General features: G+C 45.5%; 11 non-coding genes across 11 annotated transcripts; all 11 read right to left on the bottom strand.

The window, feature by feature from the left end:
* Window positions 1-3971: 3971 nt before the first annotated feature.
* On the bottom strand, window positions 3972-4053 carry trnas-uga. The gene has a single exon. It is a non-coding gene; the product is annotated as a tRNA-Ser (tRNA).
* Window positions 4054-4290: 237 nt separating this feature from the next.
* On the bottom strand, window positions 4291-4372 carry trnas-cga. Its single transcript has one exon. It is a non-coding gene; the product is annotated as a tRNA-Ser (tRNA).
* Window positions 4373-4707: 335 nt separating this feature from the next.
* On the bottom strand, window positions 4708-4789 carry trnas-uga. Its single transcript has one exon. It is a non-coding gene; the product is annotated as a tRNA-Ser (tRNA).
* A 227-nt stretch (window positions 4790-5016) lies between these two features.
* On the bottom strand, window positions 5017-5098 carry trnas-cga. Its single transcript has one exon. It is a non-coding gene; the product is annotated as a tRNA-Ser (tRNA).
* A 335-nt stretch (window positions 5099-5433) lies between these two features.
* trnas-uga lies at window positions 5434-5515 on the bottom strand. Its single transcript has one exon. It is a non-coding gene; the product is annotated as a tRNA-Ser (tRNA).
* Window positions 5516-5742: 227 nt separating this feature from the next.
* Window positions 5743-5824, bottom strand: trnas-cga. Its single transcript has one exon. It is a non-coding gene; the product is annotated as a tRNA-Ser (tRNA).
* A 335-nt stretch (window positions 5825-6159) lies between these two features.
* trnas-uga lies at window positions 6160-6241 on the bottom strand. Its single transcript has one exon. It is a non-coding gene; the product is annotated as a tRNA-Ser (tRNA).
* A 227-nt stretch (window positions 6242-6468) lies between these two features.
* trnas-cga lies at window positions 6469-6550 on the bottom strand. Its single transcript has one exon. It is a non-coding gene; the product is annotated as a tRNA-Ser (tRNA).
* A 344-nt stretch (window positions 6551-6894) lies between these two features.
* On the bottom strand, window positions 6895-6976 carry trnas-uga. Its single transcript has one exon. It is a non-coding gene; the product is annotated as a tRNA-Ser (tRNA).
* A 237-nt stretch (window positions 6977-7213) lies between these two features.
* On the bottom strand, window positions 7214-7295 carry trnas-cga. Its single transcript has one exon. It is a non-coding gene; the product is annotated as a tRNA-Ser (tRNA).
* A 335-nt stretch (window positions 7296-7630) lies between these two features.
* Window positions 7631-7712, bottom strand: trnas-uga. The gene has a single exon. It is a non-coding gene; the product is annotated as a tRNA-Ser (tRNA).
* Window positions 7713-7895: the final 183 nt, after the last annotated feature.

The following is a 7895-nucleotide window of genomic DNA, read 5'->3' as shown; positions in this document are numbered from 1 at the left end:
ACATTTCGTACTAACGTTGAGCTAGCTGGTCATCGGTTTTTAGTGAGGAGAGTGACAGAGGGACAGGCTGCCACGACAGAGGGACAGGCTGCCACGATAGAGGGACAAGGAAAGGCTTCCAACAAAGGAACACATCAAATACAGATTTACAGTGACGACAGACAGAGCAGGAGAGGAGGTACCACTGTGTTTCGTATGTTCAACATTACTGTCAACTGAAGCCATGAAGCCGTCGAAACTATTGCGGCATATGGAGACGCATCACGTTTTCTTGAATGCCAAGACTATTGAGTACATGCAAAAGATGTTGCGTGATTTTCATATGACTTAAGTTCTGGATAAGTTAGGGCCAGACAGAATTTCCAGAAGTGTCTTTGGCCCTTTCAAACTACCTACCTGTGTGAGAGCGTTTTTTCTACACTGGCGTACAGGGCAAGGCTTGAACCAGAGAATGATATGAGACTGTCGCTGTCTACCATTTGACCACGAATAGACAGGCTGTGTGGACTTCACCATGCCCAGATATTACACTGACAGGTCTCCCCTCTCTCCATACACACTGTTATGGTGTTATGGGCATAGTAGAGGTCTTTTCCTGTGTCTGCCGTTTTCCCAGTCTCTATAAGGTGGAGTGGGCGTGGTCTCGGACCCTACTGATTGCTGGGCGGGACTTCTCCCTTTATTAAGCCGGCCTTCCACAAGATGGCGGCGCGTGTTATCAAGAACAGGAGGATATGATGGTTTCCCCAGGATCCCGACCTGTCTGAGCGTTCCCTGGCTATCCCAACACTTGGACTAAAACAGAGACTTTACCTTTTAAAGACCCTTACGCATCCTACGCGCTTGTTCGTTTTGTCCTTCTCTTAGTTGTTCACGGGTGGTTGTTTGTTTATGCTTCCTGCACCTTTCTAGCTTAGTGGTAGACAGTGCAGGTAAGGAAGTTGCCCGGAAGACTCACCTTCTTTTTTCTTTTATCGCGAGTGAGGTAAGCTGCAGCGACTATTTATTTATTGTGAGGCTTCTTGGAGGTTATTTTTGTTTTCTCTTCTCTTTTGACGACAACCACCATTGTTTTTGTAAATGAACAAGTTATATTCACACACGCATGCACAAACACACACGCACGCGCGCACAGGCATATCAGGGGGCCGCGGATTACTTTCTAATCAGAATGGTGGTCCGTGGGACAAAACCAGTTGAAAACCCCTGCACTAAGCTATTCTACAATACTTGAATGCTCTCTCCCCACCTTATCCACTATCAATGTTGTATGTATCATGTATATACCATGTTATGTTTGTATGTATTGTGTACACTTACCACATGTCTGCTAGCATGCTCATCCTGATCCTGTGTTAATCTGCCATGCTTCTGATTGTTGTCTCCTCCCCACCCTTCTTCTCTACCTCTCTACTCGACTGGCTCCAGATGTTGCAGCCACATAGCTAGAGCATCAAGATGCTCATTCAGACTTGCCAATACAGATAAATATCCAATCAGTGATGAGATTTACATGTCAACCCAATTGCTGATTGGTTCTTTTGCCCCAATATTTGCTAGGGTTTGACTGGCTCTTTTGCCACATATGTTCAGAGTTTACAGATTTGCATCAGGATCCTGATCCTGATTTGTTTCACAATCTCATGGTTAGTAGGCAGTCAAAAGAGTAGATTTACATGACAAACTAGTCACAGCTTCAGTAACAGTACAAACAGCTATGAGAACTGGCTTTATGGTTGTTTGCAATACACCTTGCAGAAATTCATCTTGTGTCTCAAGAGGAAATAAGAATAAAGAGGAGTCCAAAAATCGCTACAGGTACGGTTAAAAAATCACTACAGGTACGGTTCAAAACTTCTCTGGTGAACCAGGATTTTCAGTAAAGACCAGCGTTTCAAGTTTGGTTCGATGTAATATACAGTATGAGCGATGCATCTCAAGCATGTGGCCAAAGAAGGACTACGGAGACTGTTAAAGAAAGTATTAGTATATTTTATCATGAATGTCTTTTTGTTTTAAGGTTTGTTCCAAAATGCTGTGTGCCTTGCTTCTCCATGTAGATTGGACTTTGGAAGACAATTAGCAGAGTCAAGAATGTTAACCCAGAAACCTCACGTATATGTTTACATAAGATAAGAAGGAGAGAGCGGGTTGTGAAATGACTCGTTGCTAAGCAGAAGTAGAATTCAGCTGAGCTGAAGGTCTCCTAAGTGCATCCCAGCGTCTTGACTGTCATACTGTGTAAACATTGTTTGAATAAAAGGACTTGTTTTCAGCATGGCACGTCAGACAGACTTCGGGGCCCGTTCGAAAACCGTCCAGTTCACTTACATGCTGGGTAGTGTTTTTAACCTGCTAACTAACTGTTGAGGGTCTTATCCCTGACAGAGACACGCGAAGGACTTATGCAGCTTGAAATGCACATAGGTAAGGGACCAGGGGGGTATTCGTCGTAGCTCGCTAAGCGGTTTAGCAAGCTAGTTTTCAGGCTAAGATAAAAAAGCCCCTCTTTTTGGTTCGTGGAAGCAACTTTCGATAAATCACCATAGTAACATATCAATTAGCACTAACCTGCTCCAGCGCAGGCTAACTTAAGTGTAGCTGGATAAGCTTGCCACCCCTCCCCCCGGAAAAAGGAGGGATCCCATTGACCAAGGACTGATATTAGATAGTTAGATTAGTATAGGGAGAGAGTTCTTTGCGATCACCAAGATCCATTATTCCATCATGATGAGTTATTTTATGAGCGCTACCGATTCAGCCGACAAGGAATAATTACCTTCTCGAGTCATTTATTGCAAACACCACAGTCGAACATTGACTGTCTCGCGCTTTTTTGCGAGTGGTACATTTTTGTAGTGTCTGCAATGCGGAGAACAAAGCACTCATAATTATATGACAGAAATGAGAAATAATTATATGAGAAATACACACAATTTATTTTCACTGCTTCAATTTATTACATTTTTTATTAATACATGTAGTCATTTAACAGATGCTTTTATTCAAAGCGACGTACAAGGAAATGTAAAAATACACCAAGATAGGAGGTGAGGGAATCGAACTAGCAACATTGCAATTACTAACCGGTAGCGGTATCCTCTGTACCAGTTCACACTTGCCGTCACGTATTCATACATAGATATCAACCTATAAACATCCCAACACACCGCTTCGTGTGTGCTGCTCTCACCGCGGTGGCGGTGTTACATTTTGCCATGATAATGGTCTTGTATTCTTCATAAGCGTTCATGTTCATCTCCTGCTCGCCAGCGGAGAAAAATGAGCCCTTTTCTTTGAGTTTTGATCCATTATACCGTTAGAAAATTATTGTTTTGGTGATCGACCTTTCCTGCCTTTTGAAGTAGGACGTGCACGCGATAAGTTTAGCCTGGTTGACATTAACCACATGATTTGGATTGGGTTCAGCCGTTGACGACCCGATATTTGCTCTTCTCAATCAGCTCGCTAATGTTAACAGGCTAAAAGGACAATTGATTAACTTGGCTTCAACCCTTACGACGAATGGGGCCCAACTGGCCGTACGGCCACGTGTTTTGCGTTCCAACCGTACGAGCGATGCATCGCAAGAATGCAGTGTTTGCAACAAAGTAAAGCAACTTTGTCGTAAACAATACATCCACCAATACAGTGGGGAACCTGGGCCTTGCGTGCCTGACAAAGCAGCAAAAGTAACACTTAATGTTGCCCTGCTGTGAAGTGCACCTCGGACAAACAGACCATGATGTGAAAGGAGCCAATCTGGGCAGGATCTTTAAAGCATGTGGCCAAAGAAGGACTACTAGCACAACTAAGAGACTTATGCAGCTTGAAATGCACATAGGTAAGGGACCAGCTGGCCGTAAGAGTCCATTTTGTTGTCTGTCGTCCCACGTGTTTTGCGTTCTAACCGTACGAGCGATGCATCTCAAGAATGCAGTGTTTGCAACAAAGTATACAGTCCAAAGCTCCGCTGTGAGCAGGGATCGAACCTGCGCGGGGAAACCCCATTGGATTTCAAGTCCAACGCCTTAACCTCTCGGCCATCACAGCTGACCGACAGCATTTCTAGACCTACGACAAAAAAATGGACAGAGCAGCAAAGTTTACACTTCAACATATGACAGAGCAGGAATACCAACTCATCCACTTTGGTTCCTGTGAAGCAAAGTTGTCGCACTTACACAGCTATGAAATAAGCGTTTCATGTTTCGTTGGATGTAATACATCATAGAGATTCCCATCTTATGTCTCAAGGGTAAGATTAAGATCTCTAACAAGTCAGAGATTCGCTGCGAGCAGGGTTCGAACCTGCGCGGGGAAACCACATTGGATTTCGAGTCCAACGCCTTAACCTCTCGGCCATCACAGCTTAGACAACTTTGTGGTAAACAATACATCCACCAATACAGTGGGGAACCTCGGCCTTGTTGCCCTGCTGTGAAGTGCACCTTGGACAAACAGACCATGATGTGAAAGGAGCCAATCTGGGCAGGATCTTTAAAGCATGTGGCCAAAGAAGGACTACTAGCACAACTAAGAGACACGCAAAGGACTTATGCAGCTTGAAATGCACATAGGTAAGGGACCAGCTGGCCGTAAGAGTCCATTTTGTTGTCTGTCGTCCCACGTGTTTTGCGTTCTAACCGTACGAGCGATGCATCTCAAGAATGCAGTGTTTGCAACAAAGTATACAGTCCAAAGCTCCGCTGTGAGCAGGGATCGAACCTGCGCGGGGAAACCCCATTGGATTTCAAGTCCAACGCCTTAACCTCTCGGCCATCACAGCTGACCGACAGCATTTCTAGACCTAGGACAAAAAAATGGACAGAGCAGCAAAGTTTACACTTCAACATATGACAGAGCAGGAATACCAACTCATCCACTTTGGTTCCTGTGAAGCAAAGTTGTCGCACTTACACAGCTATGAAATAAGCGTTTCATGTTTCGTTGGATGTAGAGATTCCCATCTTATGTCTCAAGGGTAAGATTAAGATCTCTAGCAAGTCAGAGATTCGCTGCGAGCAGGGTTCGAACTTGCGCGGGGAAACCCCATTGGATTTCGAGTCCAAAGCCTTAACCTCTCGGCCATCACAGCTTAGACAACTTTGTGGTAAACAATACATCCAGCAATACAGTGGGGAACCTCGGCCTTGTTGCCCTGCTGTGAAGTGCACCTTGGACAAACAGACCATGATGTGGAAGGAGCCAATCTGGGCAGGATCTTTAAAGCATGTGGCCAAAGAAGGACTACTAGCACAACTAAGAGACATGCAAAGGACTTATGCAGCTTGAAATGCACATAGGTAAGGGACCAGCTGGCCGTAAGAGTCCATTTTGTTGTCTGTCGTCCCACGTGTTTTGCGTTCTAACCGTACGAGCGATGCATCTCAAGAATGCAGTGTTTGCAACAAAGTATACAGTCCAAAGCTCCGCTCTGAGCAGGGATCGAACCTGCGCGGGGAAACCCCATTGGATTTCAAGTCCAACGCCTTAACCTCTCGGCCATCACAGCTGACCGACAGCATTTCTAGACCTAGGACAAAAAAATGGACAGAGCAGCAAAGTTTACACTTCAACATATGACAGAGCAGGAATACCAACTCATCCACTTTGGTTCCTGTGAAGCAAAGTTGTCGCACTTACACAGCTATGAAATAAGCGTTTCATGTTTCGTTGGATGTAGAGATTCCCATCTTATGTCTCAAGGGTAAGATTAAGATCTCTAACAAGTCAGAGATTCGCTGCGAGCAGGGTTCGAACCTGCGCTGGGAAACCACATTGGATTTCGAGTCCAACGCCTTAACCTCTCGGCCATCACAGCTTAGACAACTTTGTGGTAAACAATACATCCACCAATACAGTGGGGAACCTCGGCCTTGTTGCCCTGCTGTGAAGTGCACCTTGGACAAACAGACCATGATGTGAAAGGAGCCAATCTGGGCAGGATCTTTAAAGCATGTGGCCAAAGAAGGACTACTAGCACAACTAAGAGACACGCAAAGGACTTATGCAGCTTGAAATGCACATAGGTAAGGGACCAGCTGGCCGTAAGAGTCCATTTTGTTGTCTGTCGTCCCACGTGTTTTGCGTTCTAACCGTACGAGCGATGCATCTCAAGAATGCAGTGTTTGCAACAAAGTATACAGTCCAAAGCTCCGCTGTGAGCAGGGATCGAACCTGCGCGGGGAAACCCCATTGGATTTCAAGTCCAACGCCTTAACCTCTCGGCCATCACAGCTGACCGACAGCATTTCTAGACCTAGGACCAAAAAATGGACAGAGCAGCAAAGTGTACACTTCAACATATGACAGAGCAGGAATACCAACTCATCCACTTTGGTTCCTGTGAAGCAAAGTTGTCGCACTTACACAGCTATGAAATAAGCGTTTCATGTTTCGTTGGATGTAGAGATTCCCATCTTATGTCTCAAGGGTAAGATTAAGATCTGTAACAAGTCAGAGATTCGCTGCGAGCAGGGTTCGAACCTGCGCGGGGAAACCCCATTGGATTTCGAGTCCAACGCCTTAACCTCTCGGCCATCACAGCTTAGACAACTTTGTGGTAAACAATACATCCACCAATACAGTGGGGAACCTCGGCCTTGTTGCCCTGCTGTGAAGTGCACCTTGGACAAACAGACCATGATGTGAAAGGAGCCAATCTGGGCAGGATCTTTAAAGCATGTGGCCAAAGAAGGACTACTAGCACAACTAAGAGACACGCAAATTGCAGCTTGGACTTATGCAGCTTGAAATGCACATAGGTAAGGGACCAGCTGGCCGTAAGAGTCCATTTTGTTGTCTGTCGTCCCACGTGTTTTGCGTTCTAACCGTACGAGCGATGCATCTCAAGAATGCAGTGTTTGCAACAAAGTATACAGTCCAAAGCTCCGCTGTGAGCAGGGATCGAACCTGCGCGGGGAAACCCCATTGGATTTCAAGTCCAACGCCTTAACCTCTCGGCCATCACAGCTGACCGACAGCATTTCTAGACCTACGACAAAAAAATGGACAGAGCAGCAAAGTTTACACTTCAACATATGACAGAGCAGGAATACCAACTCATCCACTTTGGTTCCTGTGAAGCAAAGTTGTCGCACTTACACAGCTATGAAATAAGCGTTTCATGTTTCGTTGGATGTAATACATCATAGAGATTCCCATCTTATGTCTCAAGGGTAAGATTAAGATCTCTAACAAGTCAGAGATTCGCTGCGAGCAGGGTTCGAACCTGCGCGGGGAAACCCCATTGGATTTCGAGTCCAACGCCTTAACCTCTCGGCCATCACAGCTTAGACAACTTTGTGGTAAACAATACATCCAGCAATACAGTGGGGAACCTCGGCCTTGTTGCCCTGCTGTGAAGTGCACCTTGGACAAACAGACCATGATGTGAAAGGAGCCAATCTGGGCAGGATCTTTAAAGCATGTGGCCAAAGAAGGACTACTAGCACAACTAAGAGACACGCAAAGGACTTATGCAGCTTGAAATGCACATAGGTAAGGGACCAGCTGGCCGTAAGAGTCCATTTTGTTGTCTGTCGTCCCACGTGTTTTGCGTTCTAACCGTACGAGCGATGCATCTCAAGAATGCAGTGTTTGCAACAAAGTATACAGTCCAAAGCTCCGCTGTGAGCAGGGATCGAACCTGCGCGGGGAAACCCCATTGGATTTCAAGTCCAACGCCTTAACCTCTCGGCCATCACAGCTGACCGACAGCATTTCTAGACCTACGACAAAAAAATGGACAGAGCAGCAAAGTTTACACTTCAACATATGACAGAGCAGGAATACCAACTCATCCACTTTGGTTCCTGTGAAGCAAAGTTGTCGCACTTACACAGCTATGAAATAAGCGTTTCATGTTTCGTTGGATGTAATACATCATAGAG

This window comes from Clupea harengus, chromosome 18, assembly GCF_900700415.2.
Source record: "Clupea harengus chromosome 18, Ch_v2.0.2, whole genome shotgun sequence".
In the NCBI taxonomy this organism is placed as follows: domain Eukaryota; kingdom Metazoa; phylum Chordata; class Actinopteri; order Clupeiformes; family Clupeidae; genus Clupea; species Clupea harengus.
The sequence above is the reverse complement of the archived record's forward strand: the minus strand, read 5'-3'. Positions and strand labels throughout refer to the sequence as shown.